The sequence below is a fragment of the Mustelus asterias genome, chromosome 2 (genome assembly GCF_964213995.1).
Source record: "Mustelus asterias chromosome 2, sMusAst1.hap1.1, whole genome shotgun sequence".
Classification (NCBI taxonomy): domain Eukaryota; kingdom Metazoa; phylum Chordata; class Chondrichthyes; order Carcharhiniformes; family Triakidae; genus Mustelus; species Mustelus asterias.
The window spans coordinates 189,627-213,059 of record NC_135802.1 but is presented as its reverse complement, the minus strand read 5'-3'; positions in this window follow the sequence as shown (position 1 = coordinate 213,059).

Sequence of the window (23,433 nt, the reverse complement as noted above, 5' to 3'; positions counted from 1 at the left end):
CCATGCTGACTATCACCTATCAATTCATTACTCTCCAAATAACTATAAATCCTATCCCTTATAATTTTTTCCAACATCTTGCCGACAACAGAAGTGAGACTCACCGGTCTATAATTCCCGGGGAAGTCTCTGTTCCCCTTCTTAAACAATGGGACAACATTCGCTAACCTCCAATCTTCTGGTACTATACCAGAGGCCAACGACGACCTGAAGATCAGAGCCAGAGGCTCTGCAATCACTTCTCTTGCCTCCCAGAGAATCCTTGGATAAATCCCATCCGGACCAGGGGATTTATCTATTTTCAGACCCTCCAGAATATCCTGCACATCCTCCTTATCAACTGTAATACTGTCTATTCTACTCCCTTGCAACCCAGTGTCCTCCTCAGCTATATTCATGTCCCCTTGCGTGAACACCGAAGAGAAATATTGGTTCAATGCTTCACCAATCTCCTCCGGTTCCACACATAACTTCCCTCTGCCATCTATAACTGGCCCTAAACTTGCCCTAACCAACCTTCTGTTCTTGACATACCTATAGAACGCCTTAGGATTCTCTTTAACCCTATCCGCCAAAGTCTTCTCATGTCCCCTTTTAGCCCTTCTAAGCTCGCTCTTCAACTCCCTCTTAGCCAATCTAAAGCTTTCTAGTGCACTACCCGAGTGCTCACGTCTCATCCGAACATAAGCCTCCTTTTTCTTTTTAACCAACAAAGAAACTTTTTTGGTGCACCACGGTTCCCTAGCCCTACCAATTCCTCCTTGCCTGACAGGGACATACCTATCACAGACTCGCAGTAGCTGCTCCTTGAAAAAACTCCACATGTCGGACGTTCCCAGTCCCTGTAATCTCCTAGTCCAACCTATGTTTCCTAATTCTCTCCTAATAGCCTCATAATTACCCTTCCCCCAGCTAAAACCACTGGCCCGAGGTTCATGCCTATCCCTTTCCATCACTAAGGTGAACGTAACCGAATTGTGGTCACTATCACCAAAATGCACACCAACTTCCAAGTCTAGCACCTGGTCTGGCTCATTTCCCAGCACCAGATCCAATATAGCCTCACCTCTAGTTGGCCTGTCTACATACTGAGTCAAAAAACCTTCCTGCACGCTTTGAACAAAAACTGACCCCTCTAACGAGCTAGAGCTATAACAATTCCAGTCAATATTAGTCAAGTTAAAATCCCCCATAACAATTGCCCTATTACTTTCACTCCTAAGCAGGATTGACTCTGCAATCCTTTCCTCAACCTCTCTAGAACTTTTAGGAGGTCTATAAAAGACTCCCAACAGGGTGACCTCTCCTCTCCTATTTCTAATAATATCCTTTCTATAAAAGGGTGACCAGAATTGCACACAGTATTCCAAGTGTGGCCTTACCAATGTCTTGTACAACTTCAACAAGACGTCCCAACTCCTGTATTCAATGTTCTGACCGATGAAACCAAGCATGCCGAATGCCTTCTTCACCACTCTGTCCACCTGTGACTCCACTTTCAAGGAGCTATGAACCTGTACCCCTCGATCTTTTTGTTCTGTAACTCTCCCAAACGCCCTACCATTAACTGAGTAAATCCTGCCCTGGTTCGATCGAACAAAATGCATCACCTCGCATTTGTCTAAATTAAACTCCATCTGACATTCATCAGTCCATTGGCCCAATTTATCAAGGTCCCGTTGCAATCCTAGATAACCTTCTTCTCTGTCCACTGTGCCACCAATTGTCCATTATGCAAACTCCCTGGTTCTATTACAAGGTTACAGATAGAGCTTTCATTGCTCAACATTTTCACTATCACCCCTGATCTTGCAAGATAAACACAGGCTATCTTTTAAGTGTAATAAACGCAGGCTTGTTTGAGTTACATTTACATTAGAGTTGTTTAAATCAGTCCCTCAACCGGATGCCACCATGTATTTAGGGTTGAAATTTTAATCCTTAAAGCTGGAAGCAATATTCGAAAATAAATCAACCATGATGTGGATGTGGTGTATTTAGATTTCCAGAAGGCTGAAAAATGGGCTGAAAAATGACAAATGGAATTTAACGCAGACAGGTGTGAGATATTGCACTTTGGAAGGACAAACCAAAGTAGAACGTACAGCGTAAATGGTAGGACTCTGAAGAGTGCAGTTGAACAGAGGGATCTGGGAATACAGGTACAGAATTCCCTAAAAGTGATGTCACAGGTGGATAGGGTCGTAAAGAGTGCCTTTGGTACATTGGCCTTTATAAATCGGAGTATCGAGTATAAAAGTTGGAGTGTTATGGTAAGGTTATATAAGGCATTGGTGAGGCCGAATTTGGAGTATTGTGTACAGTTTTGGTCACCTAATTACAGGAAGGATGTAAATAAGGTTGAAAGAGTGCAGAGAAGGTTCACAAGGATGTTGCCGGGACTTGAGAAGCTGAGTTACAGAGAGAGATTGAATAGGTTGGGACTTTATTCCCTGGAACGTAGAAGATTGAGGGGAGATTTGATAGAGGTGTATAAGATTTTGATGGGTATAGATAGAGTGAATGCAAGCAGGCTTTTTCCACTGAGGCGAGGGGAGAAAAAAACCAGAGGGCATGGGTTAAGGGTGAAAGGAGAAAAGTTTAAAGGGAATATTAGGGGGATCTTCTTCACGCAGAGAGTGGTGGGAGTGTGGAATGAGCTGCCGGATAAAGTGGTAAATGCGGGGTCACTTTTAACATTTAAGAAAAACTTGGACGGGTTCATGGATGAGAGGGGTGTGGAGGGATATTGTCCAAGTGCAGGTCAGTGGGACTAGGCATAAAATGGTTCGGCACAGACAAGAAGGGCCAAAAGGCCTGTTTCTGAGCTGTAATTTTCTATGGTTCTATGGTTCTAAGGCATTCGATAAAGTGCCTCACAAAAGGTTGCTGCATAAGATAAAGGTACACAGAGTTGGAGGTAAAGTGTTAGCGTGGATTGAGGATTGGATATCTAACAGAAAGCAGAGAGTCAGAATAAATGGGTGCTTTTCCAGTTGGCAATCAGTGGCGTGCCGCAGGGATCGGTGCTGGGGCCTCAACTATTTACCATATACATAGATGATCTGGAGGATGGGACCGAGTCTAGGGTAACAAAGGATGCATGTCTAGGATGACACAAAGATGAGTGGGAAAGCAAATTGCGTGGAGGACACAGAGAGTCTGCAGAGTGATTTGGATAGGCTAAGTGAGTGGGCAAGGATCTGGCAGATGGAGTATAATGTTGGTAAGTGTGAGGTTATCCACTTTGGAAGGAATAATAGTAAAATGGACTCTTATTTAATTGGTGAAAAATTACAACATGCTACTGTGCAGAGGGACCTGGGGGTCCTTTTGCATGAATGACAAAAACTCAGTTTGCAGGTGCAGCAGGTAATCAAGAAGGCAAATGGAATGTTGGCCTTTATCGCGAGAGGGATGGAGTATAGAAACAGGGAGGTCATGCTGCAACTGTACAGGGTACTGGTGAGGCCGCACCTAGAGTACTGTGTACAATTTTGGTCCCCGTATTTAAGAAAGGATATATTAGCTTTGGAGAGGGTACAGAGAAGGTTCACCAGGTTGATTCCGGAGATGAGGGGGTTAGCTTATGAGGAGAGATTGAGTAGACTGGGCCTGTACTCATTGGAGTTTAGAAGGTTGAGGGGAGATCTTATAGAGACATATAAGATAATGAAGGGGCTAGACAGGGTAGAAGCAGCGAGGTTATTTCCACTTACAATGGAAACAAGAACTAGGGAGCATAGCCTCAAAATACGGGGGAGTCAACTTAGAACAGAGTTGAGGAGGAACTTCTTCTCCCAGAGGGTAGTGAATCTTTGGAATTCTCTGCCCAATGAAGCAGTAGAGGCTACCTCGTTAAATGTGTTTAAGTCACAGATAGATAGATTTTTAACCATTAAGGGAATTAAGGGTTATGGGGAGCGGGCGGGTAAGTGGAACTGAACCCACAATCAGATCAGCCATGATCTTATTGAATGGCGGAGCAGGCTTGAGGGGCTAGATGGCCTACTCCTGCTCCTATTTCTTATGTTCTTATGAATTAGATTTTCACATCTAATTTTATAGATTGCTGCATTGGTTCTCTGAGATTGCAGACTTGTTTTTCTTTCAGATTTTCCTGGATGAATTGATGAGGAAGAAACCAGGAATAGGGAGAGAGGAAAAATCCTCTTCTCCAAATCTGACCAATCAGCATCACACTCCACATCGACCACACGCCTCAGCCAGTAAGGACCTGTGAAATGGCAGAATCCAAGTTTTAAGGCCAGATTTCCATTTTTTGGATATTTTCTCGGGATGTCAGCATCACTGCTCGGCCAGTATTTATTGCCCATCCCTAACTGCCCTTGTGAAAGTGGGGATGCCTGTCTTCTTGAACCATGGCAGTCAAAAGATGTGTAGTTAGTGGATTGGCCATGCTAGATTTCCCCTTAGTGTCTGGGAGATTGGTAGGATAAATACGTGGGATAATGGGGATAGGACCAGGGTGGGATTGTTGTTGGTGCAGGCTCGATGGGCCCAATGGCCTCTTTCTACGCAGTAGGGATTCTATAATTCTATGATTCCATGTGGCGTTGGTACACCCACAGTGATGTTAGTGAATGAGTTCCAAGATTTTGACCCAGAGACAGTGAAGGAATAGCAATATATTTCCAAGTCAGGGTGATGTGTGGCTTTGACAAAGGATCATTTGGACTCGAAACATCAGCTCTTTTTTCTCCTTACAGATGCTGCCAGACCTGCTGAGATTTTCTAGCATCTTCTCTTTTGGCCTCTTTTGGTTTCAGGGTGATGTGTGGCTGATGTATAAGAACAAGAGTAGGCCATTCAGCCCATCTAGCCTGCTCTGCCATTCAATGTGATCATGGCTGATCGCACATTCAATGCCTTTTATCCACACTATCTCCATGACCCTTTACCTTACTGTTAATCGGAAATCTATCAATCTCAGCTTTTAACATGCTCAATGACTGAGCTTCTACAACCCTCCAGGGTCAAGAATTCCAAAGATTCACAAGGTCTTGAGTGAAGAATTTCTCTTCATCTTGGTCCTAAGTGGCTTTCCCCTGATTTTTGAATTGTGGTCCCTGGCTCTGGATTCCCCAGACAGGGCAAACTTTTTCCCTGCGTCCATCCTGTCTATACCCTTCAGTATTTTGCAGGTTTCAATGCGATCACCTCTCATGGAAAAGGACGAGTGTTGTTCTAGGGAAGGCTAACTACAACTGGATTAGGCAGGATTTGGAGGCTGTTGTTTGGGAGAGGCTGTTCGAGGGTAAATCCACATCTGGCATGTGGGAGTCTTTTAAGGAGCAGTTGATTGGAGTGCAGGATAGGCATGTGCCTGTGAAAAGGAAGGACAGGAAAGGTAGGATTCAGGAACTGTGGATGACCAGGGAAATTGTGAGTCTAGTCAAAAAGAAAAGAGATGCATACATGATGTCTAGGCACCTAAAAACAGATGAAGCATTTGAAGAATACAGGGAAAGTAGAAAAGACCTCAAACAGGGAGTTAGGAGGGCAAAAAGGGAATCACGAAATGTCCTAGGCAGGCGGGATTAAGGAGAACCCCAAAGCATTTTATACATATATTAGGAACAAGAGGGTAGCTAGAGAAAGAGTTGGTCCACTCAAGGACAAGGTAGGGAAATTATGTGTAGAACCAGAGGAAGCGGGTGAGATCCTCAATGAGTACTTTGCATCAGTATTCACAAAGGAGAGGGATATGTCGATTGATGGTGTCTCAGAGGGGTATGTAAACCCTTTAGAACAAGTCATCATTACGAGGGAGGAAGTGTTAGATGAATTAAAAAGCATTAAGGTAGACAAATCCCCAGGCCAGATGGCATCTATCCCAGATTACTGAGCGAGACAAGAGAGGAAATTGCTGGGCCTCTAACAGAAATCTTTGTTTCTTTGTGGGCCACTGGTGAGGTCCCAGGGGATTGGAGGATAGCCAATGTTGTCCTGTTATTCAAAAAGGGTAGCAAGGATAACTCGCATAATTATAGGCCAGTGAGCTTGACGTCAGTGATAGGGAAACTGTTGAAGAAGATTCTTAGGAATAGGATCTATACACGTTTGGAACTGGATGGTCTTATTAGCAACAGACAGCATGGTTTTGTATGAGGGAGGTCACGTCTCACTAATTTAATTGAGTTTTTTGAGGAGGTGACAAAAATGATTGACGAGGGAAGGGCTGTGGATGTTGTCTACATGGACTTTAGTAAAGCATTTGACCACCCTCATGGTAGGCTGGTGAAAAAGATTAAATCTCACGGGATCAGGGGTGAACTAGCCAGATGGATTCAGAATTGGCTTGGCCATAGAAGACAGAGGGTAGCAGTGGAAGGGTGTTTTTCTAAATGGAGGTCTAGAACTAGTGGTGTTCCGCAGGGATCAGTGCTGGGACCTCTGCTGTTTGTAATGTATATAAATGACTTGGAACAAAATGTAGCTGGTCTGATCATCAAGTTTGCGGATGATACTTGGATTGCCAATTTAAAGTCTGGGTTCTTGGAGATGATTCTGATATATACAGAGAGAGTGTAAGCTGGAGCTGTGATTTTGTGGGAACGTATCACCACCTTCAGGCCACAAATTGTAGTTTCTCTGAAGATGGATCTCTACTTGCAGTCAGCTTTGAACAAATCATTACTTTATGGGATGCAGACATTTGGGATCTAAAGTGCACCTTCTGTCACCCACCTGGCAAAATACGAGATCTTGCCTTTGGAAGACTGAGTTGTTCGAAATACCTCCTTGGTACAACTGAAAATGAATTTTTGTGCTGTTGGAACCTTTTAAGTTGTACCTTGGAATGGAGTACAGAGTTGAATGTAAAGGTATTGCAAGTTGACCCTCTGTCTGAGAATGTTGCTGTTTTTACTGAATTTTCTAGGATTACAAACTTCTTTGTTTTTAAGCCGAATGAGCCACGGCCCTTGTACATGCAGGCAAATGTGTGTTACGATCAAGTCCAACGGGCGCTCTTTGTCCCCAGAGAGGTTCTTGAGGACTATAATTCTGAGAGTAACCAGTGGCTAGTCAGATCCCAACTCTACTTCCTTTCTGCTTCACAGAACTTAATGACATTCGGTACAGTAGAGGGCTATGGGGAGAGAGCGGGTAAATGGAGTTGAAATCAACCATGATTGAATGGTGGAGTGGACTCGATGGGCCGAATGGCCTTACTTCCGCTCCTATGTCTTATGGTCTTATGGTCTTATACTAAGATTGCTGGAGTTGCAGGTAGTGATGAAGATTGTCAGAGAATACAGCAGGATATCGATGTGCTGGAAAATTGGATGGAGAAATGGCAGACAGAATTGAATGCGTGGGGTTGGGTTTTGGTAGATCCAATTCAGGTGGGAGCTATAAAATAAATGAGAGAACCATCAGGAGCAGAGACACACAGAGAGATCTGGGAGTACAGATCCACAGATCCTGAAAAGTGACAACACAGGTGGAAAAGGTGGTGAAGAAAGCATATGGCACGCTCGCCTTCATTGGACGGGGCATTGAGTATACAAGTTGGCAAATCATGGCTTTGAAGGGAATACAAAAAAGATTTACCAGGATGTTGCCTGGTATGGAGGGTATTAGCTATGAGGAGAGATTGAACAAACTAGAATTGTTCTCCCTGGAAAGACGGAGGCTGAGGGGCAACCTGATATAAGTTTATAAAATTATGAGGGGTATGGATAGGGTGAACAGTTGGAAGTTTTTTCCCAGGGGCAGAAATGACAATTGCAAAGGGGCACAAGTTCAAGGTAAGGGGGGAAAGGTTCAGTGGAGATGTGTGGGGGAAGTTTTTTACACAGAGGGAGGTGGGGGCCTGGAATGCACTGCCAAGTGAGGTGGTTGAGGCAGTTACGTTAGCCACGTTTAAGACTTATCTGGATAGACACATGAACAGACGGAGAATAGAGGGATACAGGCGGTTGATTAGATAGGACAACGCGATCGACGCAGTTTGGAGGGCCGAAGGGCCTGTTCCTGTGCTATACTGTTCTTTGTTCTTCGAAACATTGGCGAATATAGGTCCAGTTTGCCCACTCTCCCTTCAGAAGACAGTCCCACCATTCCTGAAACAAGTCTGGTGCACATTCATTGCACTCCCTCTATGGTTTTGTGAAGGGGAGGTCATGTCTCACTAACTTGATCGGGTTTTCCGAGGAAGTGACGAAGGTGATTGATGAGGTAGGGTGGTGGATGTTGTCGACATGGACTTCAGAAAGGTCTTTGACAAGGTCCCTCATGACTGGTGAAGAAGGTGAAGTCGCACGGGATCAGAGGTGAGCTGGCACGGTGGATACAGAACTAGTTCGGTCATAGAAGACAGAGGGTAGCAGTGGAAGGGTGCGTTTCTGAATGGAGGGCTGTGACAAGTGGCATTCCTCAGGGATCAGTGCTGGGACCTTTGCTGTTTGTCATATATATAAATGATTTGGAGAAAATGTAACTGGTTTGATTAGTAAGTTTGCGGATGACACAAAGGTTGGTGGACTTGCGGATAGTGATGAGGACCATCAGAGGATACAGCAGGATATAGATCATTTGGAGACTTGGGTGGCAGATGGAGTTTAATCTGGACAGATGTGAGGTAATGCATTTTGGACGATCTAACACAGATAGGAAATATACAGTAAATGGCAGAACCCTTCAGAGTATTGATAGGTAGAGGGATCTGGGTGTACAGGTAAACAGGCCACCGAAAGTAGCAACGCAGGTGGAGAAGGTAGTCCAGAAGGCATAAGGCATGCGAGCCTTCATCGGCCGGGGCATTGAGTTTAAAAATTGGCAAGTTATGTTGCAGCTTTATAGAACCTTAGTTAGGCTGCACTTGGAATATAGTGTTCAATTCTGGTCGCCACACTACCAGAAGGATGTGGAGGCTTTGGAGAGGGTACAGAAAAGATTTACCAGGATGTTGCCTGGTATGGAGGGCATTAGCTATGAGGAGAGATTGGAGAAACATGGTTTGTTCTCATTGGAACGACGGAGGTTGAGAGGAGACCTGATAGAAGTCGACAAGATTATGAGAGGCATGGACAGAGTGGATAGCTTTTTCCCAGGGTGGAAGAGTCAATTATTAGGGGGCACAGAACAAAAAACAAAGAACAAAGAAAATTACAGCACAGGAACAGGCCCTTTGGCCCTCCAAGCCTTCACCGACCATGCTGCCCGACTTAACTAAAACCCCCTGCCCTTCTGGGGACCATATCCCTCTATTCCCATCCTATTCATGTACTTGTCAAGGTGCCCCTTAAAAGTCACTTACCGTATCCGCTTCCACTACCTCCCCCAGCAACGAGTTCCAGGCACCCACGACTCTCTGTGTAAAAAATATGCCTCGTACATCTCCTTTAAACCTTGCCCCTTTGCACCTTAAACCTGTGCCCCCTAGTAATTGACTCTTCCACCCTGGGAAAAAGCTTCTGACTATCCACTCTGTCCATGCCCCTCATAATCTTGTCGACTTCTATCGGGTCTCCCCTCAACCTCCGTCACTCCAGTGAGAACAAACCAAGTTTCTCCAACCTCACCTCATAGCTAATGTCCTTCATACCAGGCAACTTTCTGGTAAATCTTTTCTGTACCCTCTCCAAAGCCTCCACATCCTTCTGTTAGTGTGGCGACCAGAATTGAACACTATATTCCAAGTGCGACCTAACAAAGGTTCTATAAAACTGCAACATGACTTGCCAATTTTTAAACTCAATGTCCCGGCCGATGAAGGCAAGCATGCCATATGCCTTCTTGACTACCTTCCCCACCTCCATTGCCACTTTCAGTGACCTGTGTACCTGTACACCCAGATCCCTTTGCCTATCAATACTCTTGAGGGTTCTGCCATTGACTGTATATTTCCTATCTGTATTAGACCTTCCAAAATGCATTACCTCACATTTGTCTGGATTAAACTCCATCTGCCATCTCTCCGCCCAAGTCTCCAACTGATCTATATCCTGCTGTACCCTGATTGTCCTCATCGCTATCCACAAATCCACCAACCTTTGTGTTGTCCGCAAACTTACTAATCAATCCAGTTACGTTTTCCTCCAAATCATTTATCTATATGACAAACAGCAAAGGTCCCAGCACTGATCCCTGAGGAACACCATTTGTCACAGCCCTCCATTCAGAATCGCACCTTTCCACTGCTTCTTTTACCAAGCCAGTTTTGTATCCACCTTGTCAGCTCACCTGTGATCCCATGAGTCTTCCCCTTCTGCATCAGTCTGCCATGAGAGATCTTGTCAAAGGTCTTACTGAAGTCCATGGAGACAACATCCACTGCCCTACCCTCATCAATGATCTTCGTCACTTCCTTGAAAAACCCGACCACGTTTGTGAGACACGACCTCCCCTTCACAAAACTATGTTGCCTCTCACTAATACGTACGCTTACTTCCAAGTGGGAATCAAGCCTGTCTTGAAGAATCCTCTCCAATAATTTCCCTACCACTGATGTAAGGCTCACCGGCCTGTAATTACCTGGATTATTCTTGCTACCCTTCTTAAACAAAGGAACAACATTGGCTATTCCCCAATCCTCTGGGACCTCCCCTGTAACCAAAGATTTCTCTCAAGGCCCCAGCAATTTCCTTCCTTGCCTCTCTCAGTATTTTGGGGTATATCCCATCAGGCCCTGGAGACTTGTCTACCTTGATGTTTCTCAAGAACCCCAATACCTCCTCTTTTTTGATCTCAACATGACTCAAACTATCTACACATCCTTTCCCAGACTCATCATCCACCACGTCCTTCTCTTTGGTGAATACTGATGCAAAGTACTCATTTAATACCTCGCCCATTTCCTCTGGCTCCACCCATAGATTCCTTCCCCTGTCCTTGAGTGGGCCAACCCTCTGCCTGGCTACCCTCTTGCTCTTTATATATAGAACATAGAACAGTACAGCACAGAACAGGCCCTTCGACCCACGATGTTGTGCCGAGCTTTATCTGAAACCAAGATCAAGCTATCCCACTCCCTATCATCCTGGTGTGCTCCATGTGCCTATCCAATAACCGCTTAAATGTTCCTAAAGTGTCTGACTCCACTATCACTGCAGGCAGTCCATTCCTGTATCTCCCACCACGAACCCTATAGTTATGCCCCTTGTAATAGCTCCATCCACCCGAGGAAATAGTCTTTGAACGTTCACTCTATCTATCCCCTTCATCATTTTATAAACCTCTATTAAGTCTCCCCTCAGCCTCCTCCGCTCCAGAGAGAACAGCCCTAGTTCCCTCAACCATTCCTCATAAGACCTACCCTCCAAACCAGGCAGCATCCTGGTAAATCTCCTCTGCACTCTTTCCAGCGCTTCCACATCCTTCTTATAGTGAGGTGACCAGAACTGCACACAATATTCCAAATGTGGTCTCACCAAGGTCCTGTACAGTTGCAACATAACCCCACGGCTCTGAAACTCCAACCCCCTGTTAATAAAAGCTAACACACTATAGGCCTTCTTCACAGCTCTATCCACTTGAGTGGCAACCTTTAGAGATCTGTGGATATGGACCCCAAGATCTCTCTGTTCCTCCACAGTCTTCAGAACCCTACCTTTGACCCTGTAATCCACATTTAAATTAGTCCTACCAAAATGAATCACCTCACATTTATCAGGGTTAAACTCCATTTGCCATTTTCCAGCCCAGCTTTGCATCCTATCTATGTCTCTTTGCAGCCTACAACAGCCCTCCACCTCATCCACTACTCCACCAATCTTGGTGTCATCAGCAAATTTACTGATCCACCCTTCAGCCCCCTCCTCTAAGTCATTAATAAAAATCACAAAGAGCAGAGGACCAAGCACTGATCCCAGTGGCACTCCGCTAGCAACCTGCCTCCAGTCCGAAAATTTTCCATCCACCACCACCCTCTGTCTTCGATCAGATAGCCAGTTACCTATCCAATCGGCCAACTTTCCCTCTATCCCATACCTCCTCACTTTCATCATAAGCCGACCATGGGGGACCTTATCAAACGCCTTACTAAATCCATGTATATGACATCAACTGCCCTACCTTCATCAACACACTTAGTTACCTTCTCAAAAAATTCAATCAAATTTGTGAGGCACGACTTGCCCTTCACGAATCCGTGCTGACTATCCCGGATTAATCCGCATCTTTCTAAATGGTCGTAAATCCCATCCCTAAGGACCTTTTCCATCAATTTACCAACCATCGAAGTAAGACTAACCGGTCTATAATTACCAGGGTCATTTCAATTCCCTTTCTTAAACAGAGGAACAACATTCGCCATTCTCCAGTCCTCTGGCACCATCCCCGTCATGATGTGGAGATGCCGGCGTTGGACTGGGGTAAACACAGTAAGAAGTTTAACAACACCAGGTTAAAGTCCAACAGGTTTATTTGGTAGCAAAAGCCACACAAGCTTTCGAAGCTCTAAGCCCCTTCTTCAGGTGAGTGGGAATTCTGTTCACAAACAGAGTTTATAAAGACACAGACTCAATTTACATGAATAATGGTTGGAATGCGAATACTTACAACTAATCAAGTCTTTAAGAAACAAAACAATGGGAGTGGAGAGAGCATCAAGACAGGCTAAAAAGATGTGTATTGTCTCCAGACAAGACAGCCAGTGAAACTCTGCAGGTCCACGCAACTGTGGGCATTACAAATAGTGTGACATGAACCCAATATCCCGGTTGAGGCCGTCCGCGTGTGTGCGGAACTTGGCTATCAGTTTCTGCTCAGCGACTCTGCGCTGTCGTGTGTCGCGAAGGCCGCCTTGGAGAACGCTTACCCGAATATCAGAGGCCGAATGCCCGTGACCGCTGAAGTGCTCCCCAACAGGAAGAGAACAGTCTTGCCTGGTGATTGTCGAGCGGTGTTCACGCAGACGCTGCGACAACGGATGAATGGCTGAGGGACTTGAGGTTGTTTTCGTTCAAGAGAAGAAGGTTAAGAGGTGACTTAATAGAGGCATGCAAGATGATCAGAGGATTAGATAGGGTGGATAGTGAGAGCCTTTTTCCTTGGATGGTGATCGCTAGCACGAGGGGACATAGCTTTAAATTGAGGGGTGATAGATATAGGACAGATGTCAGAGGTAGGTTCTTCACTCAGAGAGTAGTAAGGGTGTGGAATGCCCTGCCTGCAGCAGTAGTGGACTTGCCAACATTAAGGGCATTTAAATGGTCATTGGATAAACATATGGATGATATTGGAATAGTGTAGGTTAGATGGGCTTTGGATTGGTTTCATTGGTCAGCGCAACATCGAGGGCCGAAGGGCCTGTACTGCGCTGTAATGTTCTATGTTCTCTATGTTCTCCCAATGATCTCTGCCTCCACCCACAAATTTCCCCTTTGGTCCCGAATGGGCTCTACTCTTTACCTGGTTATCCTCTTCCCATTGATATACTTATAGAATATCTTAGGATTTTCCCAACTTTTAGCAGCCAGAGCTTTCTCATATCTCCTCTTTGCATTCCTCATTGCTTTCTTAATCTCCATCCTGCACTTTCTATACCTCACTAATGCCTCTGCAGACTTACTCCCTTATACTTGTTAAAAGCCTCTCTTTTCCTTCTCATTGTATCCTGAATGTCTCTGGTCATGAATGGTTCTCTGGGTTGGTTACACTTTCCTATTAACCTTGAGGGAACATGTTGGGCCTGTACCCTTCCTATTTCATCTTTGAATGTCCCCCACTGCTCTGTGCAGATTTCCCCACAAGTAACTTGTTCCCGTCTACCATCATCATGTTAAAACCTACTCTCCCCCAATCCAAAACCTTTTTCTGCAACTTGTCTATTTCTTTGTCCATAACAAATTTGAATTGAACCTTGTTGTGGTCGCTTTCACCAAAATGCTCCCCCACCAACACATCAACCACCTGTCCGGCTTCATTCCCCAGAATTAGGTCCAGCACAACTCCTTCCCTTGTTGGATCCTGTACATATTGACCTAAGTTGTCCTGTGTACATTTTAAGAACTCTACTCCATCTAAGCCCTTAACATGATGGCTATCCCAATTTCAGCCATGATTGAATGGCGGAGCAGACTCGATGGGCTGAATGGCCTAATTCTGCTCCTATACCTTGTGGCTTTATAGTCTTAAAAGATTCAGGGCTGTCCATCCGGGTGGTGGGGGAGGGGTGGGCCTGCCGGGATGGGGGTCGGGACCATTGGGGGGGGCGGTATCAGGGAGATTAGGACTGTCTGGTGTGGGGGGAGTAATCAGGGCTGGCGCAGAGAGGTCCAGGAGGCCAGTGATCAGGGAGTGAGGGGGGAAGGGGGAGGGGAGCTGCTGGGGAGATGGGGAGGGGATTGTGGTTGGACGGCCAGTGATGCGGGGTCACAGGGCTGGCCAGTGATTGAGCTGGCCTTCACTCGGGAGGCCGGCAGACAGGGCCCACTGTGCCTACACTGATCTCGGAGCTGACAGATTGGTGCATGCGCAGTGACCCGCTCAGTGCTATGCTGCCGGCCTCTCCAGCGGGAATAGGCCCTGCCCAATGGTTTCTGGAGTGAAGCACGCCAGTGTACTCTGCAGTGCTCAGAGTGCGGGACATTCATTTTGAAACTCCCGCTGAAAAAACCAGCAGGATTTACTCCAGATTTTACACGAACTTGGCATGTTTGTTGGGAGAATCACCCCCAGTTAGTCTGTGCCTCACTCCAGCATTGTCCCATTTCTGTGCATCCCCTTACTCCTTATGTCCCTCAGTGAAACCCTCTGCCTCGACAAGAAGCTCAGCTTTCTGGCACTGAATCAGGCCCAGAATTCCTTCGACATTTTGCCGCTATTGCGGTGAATCAGGAAGATCGATATCACAATTCCATTCATTGCACTCTGCAGGTGCCGGTAAAATTCCTGCTGCTGTTCTGGTGGCTGGAGGGGTGGGAGAGGGAGTGAGGGGATATTTCTGCCTTGTTCTTGACTGTTTATTCTGTTTTATTCCAGGGAAGATTAGCTCTGCAAGGTCTCAGCCCCATCTCGCTATACCAGCTCATTCCTCAGATGCCTTAACTCCCCAGGTCACCCACCTCCTCGGAAAATGGCACCAGGTATGGAACCAGGCACTGGACAGAAAGAACCGGCTGCAGAACCAACTCCGATTGCTTCGTGAGGTGAGAACAGTCTGCATTGCAATGGGTCAAAATGTAGAACTCACACGTGGTATATTATCCACAAACACAGACACATCACATGCAGCACATCTGCTCGAGAATATTCAGCTATTTAATGAATGGTACGACACTAGGAAGTACAGAGGACCAGAGGGATCTTGGGATCCATGTCCAAAGATCCCTGAAGGCAGCAGAACAGGTAAATAAAATGGTGAAGAAGGCACATGGGATACTTGCATTTAATAGCCAAGGCTGATGGTTAGCACTGCTGCTTCACAGCTCCAGGGACCTGTGTTCGATTCCCGCCTTGGGTCACTGTCTGTGTGGAGTTTGCACATTCTCCTCGTGTCTGCGTGGGTTTCCTCCGGGTGCTCCGGTTTCCTCCCACAGTCCAAAGATGTGCGGGTTAGGTTGATTGGCCATGCTAAAATTGCCCCTTAGTGTCCTGAGATGCGTAGGTTAGAGGGATTAGTGGGTAAAATATGTAGGGATAAGGGGGTGGGGCCTGGGTGGGATTGTGGTGGGTGCAGACTCAATGGGCCGAATGGCCTCTTTCTGTACTGTAGGGTTTCTATGATTTCTATGATTTCAAGTTACAGAGGGACATAGATAGGATGAAAGACTGGGCGGAGAAGTGGCAGATGGACTTCAACCCAGATAAATGCGTAGTGGTCCATTTTGGCAGGTCAAATGGGATGAAGGAGTACAATATAAAGGGAAAGACTCTTAGTACTGTAGATGATCAGAAGGACCTTGGGGTCCAGGTCCATAGGACTCTAAAATTGGCCCCGCAGGTAGAGGAGGTGGTTAAGAAGGCGTATCGTGTGCTGGCCTTTATCAATCGAGGGATTGAGTTTAGGAGTCCGGGGATAATGATGCAGCTATATCAGACCCTTGTCAGACCCCACTTGGAGTACTGTGCTCAGTTCTGGCCGCCTCATTACAGGAAGGATGTGGAAAAGATTGAAAGGGTGCAGAGGAGATTTACAAGGATGTTGCCTGGATTGAGTGGCATGCCTTCTGAGGATAGGCTGAGGGAGCTTGGTCTTTTCTCCTTGGAGAGACGTAGGATGAGAGGAGATCTAATAGAGGTATATAAGATGTTGAGAGGCATAGATCGGGTGGACTCTCAGAGGCTTTTTCCCAGGGTGGAAATGGCTGCTACGAGAGGACACAGGTTTAAGGTGCTGGGGGGTAGGTACAGGGGAGATGTTCGGGGGAAGTTTTTCACACAGAGGGTGGTGGGCGAGTGGAATCGGCTGCCATCAGTGGTGGTGGAGGCAAACTCAATAGGGACTTTTAAGAGACTCCTGGATGAGTACATGGGACTTAATAGGATGGAAGGTTATAGGTAGGCCTAAAAGGTAGGGGTATGTTCGGCACAACTTGTGGGGCCGAAGGGCCTGTTTGTGCTGTAGTTTTTCTCTTTTTCTATGACTCAAGAAGATTTTGGTTGCTTTGTGACCTCACTCCTTCTACCCACCAAACCCCATATCTTTTAATACCCTTGATTAACCAGCAGTGATTGGCTGGGGTGAGGAGAGGGAGGGTTTCAGAAACAACCAATCACATTCAAATAAAATAGGGGAACAAAATCAAAATGTGGTGACTCAGGAAAGCAGGTCAGTGATTGGTTGGTGTGGACATCGTGTTAGCTGTCTCTAAACTTGGGAATTTATTCAAAATGGAAGCCAGAAAATTAACAAATTAAGTGGGAGTGAGAATAACATAAAGTGAACTAACAATGAGTACTCGCAAAGGTCGAGATGTATTCGTTCAAATCAATTGTTTAACCAAACTGATTCTAAAAGAGGGAATAGGTTGGGTATCCCAGATCTGTTGCTGAAATTCCCAAGGTATGTGAGAACATCAGGACACTCCCTGTATCTTGGGAGAATATATGTGCAGGAAGTGTCTCTCGGCTATTTGAGTTTGAGGTTAGGATTTCCAAGATTTGAGGAGGGGGGCGGGCGAGGCAGCCCGAGTCATTGCAGAGCATCAGGAAGTTTGCAGATAGTGAGGAACATTGTCAGAAGCTACAGAAGGATATAGATAGGCTGGAAATTTGGGCAAAGAAATGGCAGATGGAGTTCAATCCTGATAAATGCAAAGTGATGCATTTTGGTAGAAATAATGTAGGGAGGAGCTATACGATAAATGGCAGAACCATAAAGGGTGTAGATACGCAGAGGGACCTGGGTGTGCAAGTCCACAGATCCTTGAAAGTGACGTCACAGGTGGAGAAGGTGGTGAAGAAGGCATATGGCATGCTTGCCTTTATAGGACGGGGCATAGAGTATGAAAGTTGGGGTCTGATGTTGCAGATGTATAGAACGTTGGTTCGGCCGCATCTGGAATACTGCGTCCAGTTCTGGTCGCCACACTACCAGAAGGACGTGGAGGCTTTGGAGAGAGTACAGAGGAGGTTTACCAGGATGTTACCTGGTATGGAGGGGCTTAGTTATGAGGAGAGATTGGGTAAACTGGGGTTGTTCTCCCTGGAAAGACGGAGGATGAGGGGAGACTTAATAGAGGTGTATAAAATTATGAAAGGCATAGATAGGGTGAACGGTGGGAAGCTTTTCCCCAGGTCGGTGGTGACGTTCACGAGGGGTCATAGGTTCAAGGTGAAGGGGGGGAGGTTTAACACAGATATCAGACGGACATACTTTACACAGAGGGTGGTGGGGGCCTGGAATGCGCTGCCAGGCAAGGTGGTGGAGGCGGACACACTGGGAACATTTAAGACTTATCTAGACAGCCATATGAATGGAGTGGGAATGGAGGGATACAAAAGAATGGTCTAGTTTGGACCAGGGAGCGGCGCGGGCTTGGAGGGCCGAAGGGCCTGTTCCTGTGCTGTATTGTTCTTTGTTCTTTGTTCTATGTTGTGGTTGACTAACTGGCCAACTAACCACAGGAGAGTCAGGGACAGGTTCCAATCGTTTATTCATGATTCAGGCATTGATAAAAGGAGCCCAGAGAAAGTTGTGGAGCAGCACCCTCCTGGCAGACTGCGATAACACTGATCCCTCACACAGCAATCACAGAGACAGCTCTCAGCTCCGTGTCACAGATACAGACTCATCACAGTTATTCAGCACACAAAAATTGTTTTAAAATTCTGATCTTGCCTACTTGGCTTTATAATTCCACTTTCACCCAAAAGCTTGTCTGTAATCTGTCGAGAAATTGTCTGTTCTTGAAGCAGAGAAATAACTTTGCAGGCAGCTTCTGCTCATGTCAGGCCCTTGAAGTAGTGGCATGTGATTTTACCCAACTGCATGGGTGTCAAATCTATTCCGCCTTCACCAAATCCATTAATTAATTCTTACAGTTGCATTGTATGTACAACCAAGTGGTCATCCCAGAGAACAAAGGAAGGTACAGCACAGGAACAGGCCCTTCGGCCCTCCAAGCCGATGCCGATCATGATGCCTGCCTAAACTAAAACCGTACGCACTTACGGAGTCCGTATCCTTCCATTCCCATCCTGTTCATGTATTCGTCTAGTTGCCGCTATCATACCTGCTCCCATCACCTCCCCAGGCAGCGCCTTCCGGACATTCACCACCCTCTGTGTAAAAAAACTTACCTCGCACGTCTCCTCTAAAGTAGGTTCATGGGTTCTTATGTAATTTTCCCAACGCACCTTAAACCTATGTCCCCTAGTACTTGACTTTTCTACCCCGGAAAGAGTATCTGACTATCCACTCTGTCCATGCCACTTATAATCTTGTAAATTTCTATCAGGCCACCCCTCAACCCCCATTGTTCCAGTGAGAACAAACCAAGTTTCTCCAATCTCTCCTCATAGCTAATGCCCTCCATACCAGGCACCATTCTGGTAAATCTTTTCTGTACCCTCTCCAAAGCCTCCACATCCTTCTGGTAATGTGGTGACCAGAATTGTACACAATATTCTAAATGAGGCCTAACTAAGGTTCTGTACAGCTGCAGCATGACCCTCCAACTTTTATACTCAATGCCCCGACCGATGAAGGTAAGCATGCTGTCTGCTTTCTTGACTACCTTATCCTTTTGTAAGTGTTGCCTGGGGCTTTGACAGAACAGCACTTCAATGCAGGAAGTGAAATATATATGAGGATCATGTATATAAATGATCCTCCGAATCATTTATATACACTACAAACAACAAAGGTCCGAGAACTAATCCTTGTGGAACACCGCGAGTCACAGCCTTCCTTTCAGAAAAGCACCTCTCTACTCCTATCCTCTGTCTTCTATGGCCAAGCCAGTTCTGTATCCATCTTGCCAGCTCTCCTCTGATCCCATGTGACTTCACCTTTCGTACCCGGCTACCATGAGGTAACTTGGGATTACTCTGAAGGATAGCAGTCCAGACTGCGGCACCAATGGACACCTTGGCAGACAGGATTAAGGAGAATCCCAAGGCATTTTATTCATACGTTAGGAACAAATGGATTGTCAGGGAAAAAATCGGACCTCTCAGGGACAAAAGTGGGGAATTATGTTCAGAGCCCAAAGAAGTAGGGGAGATCCTAAATGAATACTTTGCATCGGTATTCACAAAGGAGAGGGATGTGTTGACTGGGAGTATCTCGGAGGGGAGTGTTGACCCGTTCGAGAAACTCTCCATTACAAGGGAGGAAGTGTTAGGTTCTTTAGGGAATATAAAGACTGACAAATCCCCAGGGCCTGATGGAATCTATCCAAGCCTGCTCAGAGAGATGAGAGATGAATTCGCTGGGCCTCTGATGCAAATCTTTGTCTCGTCACTGGACACAGGTGAGGTCCCAGAGAATTGGAGGACAGCTAATGTGGTCCCGTTATTTAAGAAGGGTAGGAAGGATAAACCGGGAAATTATAGGCCGGGAGGGAAGTTGTTGGAGAGGATTCTTAGAGATAGGATGTATGCGCATTTAGAAGGGAATAAACTCATTAACGATAGTCAGCATGGTGGAGTTTTTTGAAGAAGTGACTAGAATGTTTGACGAGGGAAGGGCCGTGGATGTCGTCTATATGGACTTTAGTAAAGCGTTTGACAAAGTCCCTCATGGTCGGTTGGTGCAAAAGGTTGGATCTCATGGGATAAAGGGGGAGGTGGCTAGATGGGTGGAGAACTGGCTTGGCCACAGAAGACAAAGGGTGGTAGTGGAAGGGTCTTTTTCCGGCTGGATGCCTGTGACTCGTGATGTTCCGCAGGGCTCTGTATTGGGACCTCTGCTGTTTGTGATTTATATAAACGATCTGGAAGAAGGTGTAACTGGGGTGATCAGTAAGTTTGCGGACGACACGAAAATGGCTGGACTTGCAGATAGTGAGGAACATTGTCAGAGGCTGCAGAAGGATATAGATAGGCTGGAAATGTGGGCAAAGAAATGGCAGATGGAGTTCAATCCAGATAAATGCGAAGTGATGCATTTTGGTAGAACTAACGTAGGGGGGAGCTGTACGATAAATGGCAGAACCATAAAGGGTGTAGATACGCAGAGGGACCTGGGTGTGCAAGTCCACAGACCCTTGAAGTTGACGTCACAGGTGGAGAAGGTAGTGAATATGGCATATGGCATGCTTGCCTTTAGAGGACAGGGCAGAGAGTATAAAAGTTGGGGCCTGGTGTTGCAGTTGTATAGAACGTTGGTTCGGCTGCATTTGGAATACTGCGCCCAGTTCTGGTCGCCACACTACCAGAAGGATGTGGAGGCTTTAGAGAGAGTGCAGAGGAGGTTTACCAGGATGTTGCCTGGTATGGAAGGGCTTATGAAGTCGGAAAATATACCTCTTGAGGCTGGTATGAGTCAAAATACAGTCAGGCTTTATTCTCACAAGATTATGGGAGAACTTGACCACTTGAAAGCGGAAGCCAAAGTTCTCTCTGAACACAAGAAGCGTGGATATTTATACATCAGGGTTCCCAATACAAGCCATAAAGCAAAGTCCAGTTATCAGTCCTTGATCGTAAATTATAGTTCCTTTAACAGCTTCTGATAGTCTCTGGATCATGGTTAAAGACCATCTGGTATCCTTGGGTCATAAAGCACAATTCTCCTGGTCGTTTCAGTCAAGGTGCCACCTCTGGTCCCCTGCTCTTCCCGCAGCTTTTCCTTTGAAGTGACTGAGTATGAGTGCAGCTGTCCCAGTGGGAGTCCTCCTTCAAACGGCCATTCTCGCACTCTACCATTTGCTTCCTTTGTTTAAATCATACACAAGCCTACGAGAAAGAATGACTTACCCCCTAACATCTATATTTAACTGTCTGTTTTATCAGAATGATACAAACAAGCAAGGGAACCATGAACAAATGGCTTATACTAAAAGTAAAAGATGAAAGACATGAACAAATGGCTTATATTACTCCCAGGAGCAATATAAACAAAGGGGAGGCTAGCCATAAGGAAGAGTTATGTTTGTGATACATTCCAGGTACAAAGTTCAACCTTTTCGGCACAAAATACATTGAGTATAAAAAAAATTCACCCTTTCCCTTCTTCAGCTTAGTTATGAGGAGAGATTGGGTAAACTGGGGTTGTTCTCACTGGAAAGACGGAAGATGAGGGGTGACCTAACAGAGGTGTATAAAATTATGAAAGGCATAGAAAGGGTGAACGGTGGGAAGCTTTTTCCCAGGTCGGTGGTGACATTTACAAGGGGGTCACAGCTTCAAGGTGAGGGGGGGGAGGCTTAACACGGATATCAGAAGGGCGTATTTTACAAAGAGGGTGGTGGGGGCCTGGAATGCGCTGCCGGGCAAGGTGGTGGAGGCGGACACCCTGGAAACGTTTGAGACTTATCTAGACAGCCACATGAACGGAGTGGGAATGGAGGGATACAAAAGAATGGTCTAGTTTGGACCAGGGAGCGGCGCTGGCTTGAAGATGAAGGGCCTGTTCCTGTGCTGTATTGTTCTTTGTTCTTGTAAATCACTGTGCAGTAGGGAACAGCAGAGAGTAGAAAAGCATTTCTGGAACCATACGCACTGCATTAAACTAATATGATGTGGAGATGCCGGCATTGGACTGGGGTAAACACAGTAAGAAGTCTCACAACTTCAAGTTAAAGTCCAACAGGTGTATTTGGTAGCAAAAGCCACTAGCTTTCAGAGCGCTGCTCCTTCGTCAGGTAAGTGGGAGTTCTGTTCACAACCAGGGCATATAAAGACACAAACTCAATTTACAAAATAATGGTTAGAATGTGAATCTTTACAGGTAATTAAGTCTGAAAGGTACACACAATGTGTGTGGAGAGAGGGTTAATCACAGGTTAAACAGATGTATATTGTCTCCAGACAGGACAGTTAGTGAGATTTTGCAAGTCCAGGCAAGTCATGGGGGTTACAGATGGTGTGACATGAACCCAAGATCCCGATTGAGGCCGTCCTCATGTGTGCGGAACTTGGCGATCAGTCTCTGCTCAGCGACTCTGCTTTGTCGTGCGTCGTGAAGGCCACCTTGGAGAACGCTTACCCGAAGATCAGAGGCCAAATGCCCGTGACTGCTGAAGTGCTCCCCCACAGGAAGAGAACAGTCTTGCCTGGTGATTGTCGAGCGGTGTTCGTTCATCCATTGTCGTCGCGTCTGCATGGTTCCCCCAATGTACCATGCCTCAGGACATCCTTTCTTGCAGCGTATCAGGTAGACAATGTTAGAAACAGAGACATAGAAACATAGAAAACTACAGCACAAGACAGGCCCTTCGGCCCCACAGATTATGCCGACCATATCCCTACCTTTAGGCATACCGATAACCCTCCATCCTATTTAGTTCCATGTACTCATCCAGGAGTCTCTTAAAAGACCCTATTGAGTTTGCCTCCACCACCACTGACGGCAGCCGATTCCACTCGCCCACCACCCTCTGTGTGAAAAACTTACCCCTAACATTTCCCCTGTACCTACCCCCCAGCACCTTAAACCTGTGTCCTCTTGTAGCAGCCATTTCCACCCTGGGAAAAAGCCTCTGAGAGTCCACCCGATCTATGCCTCTCAACATCTTATATACCTCTATTAGGTCTCCTCTCATCCTATGTCTTTCCAAGGAGAAAAGACCGAGCTCCCTCAGCCTATCCTCAGAAGGCATGCCACTCAATCCAGGCAACATCCTTGTAAATCTCCTCTGCACCCTTTCAATCTTTTCCACATCCTTCCTGTAATGAGACGACCAGAACTGAGCACAGTACTCCAAGTGGGGTCTGACGAGAGTCTTATATAGCTGCATCATTATCCCCGGACTCCTAAACTCAATCCCTCGATTGATAAAGGCCAGCACACGATACGCCTTCTTAACCACCTCCTCCACCTGCAGGGCCGATTTTAGAGTCCTATGGACCTGG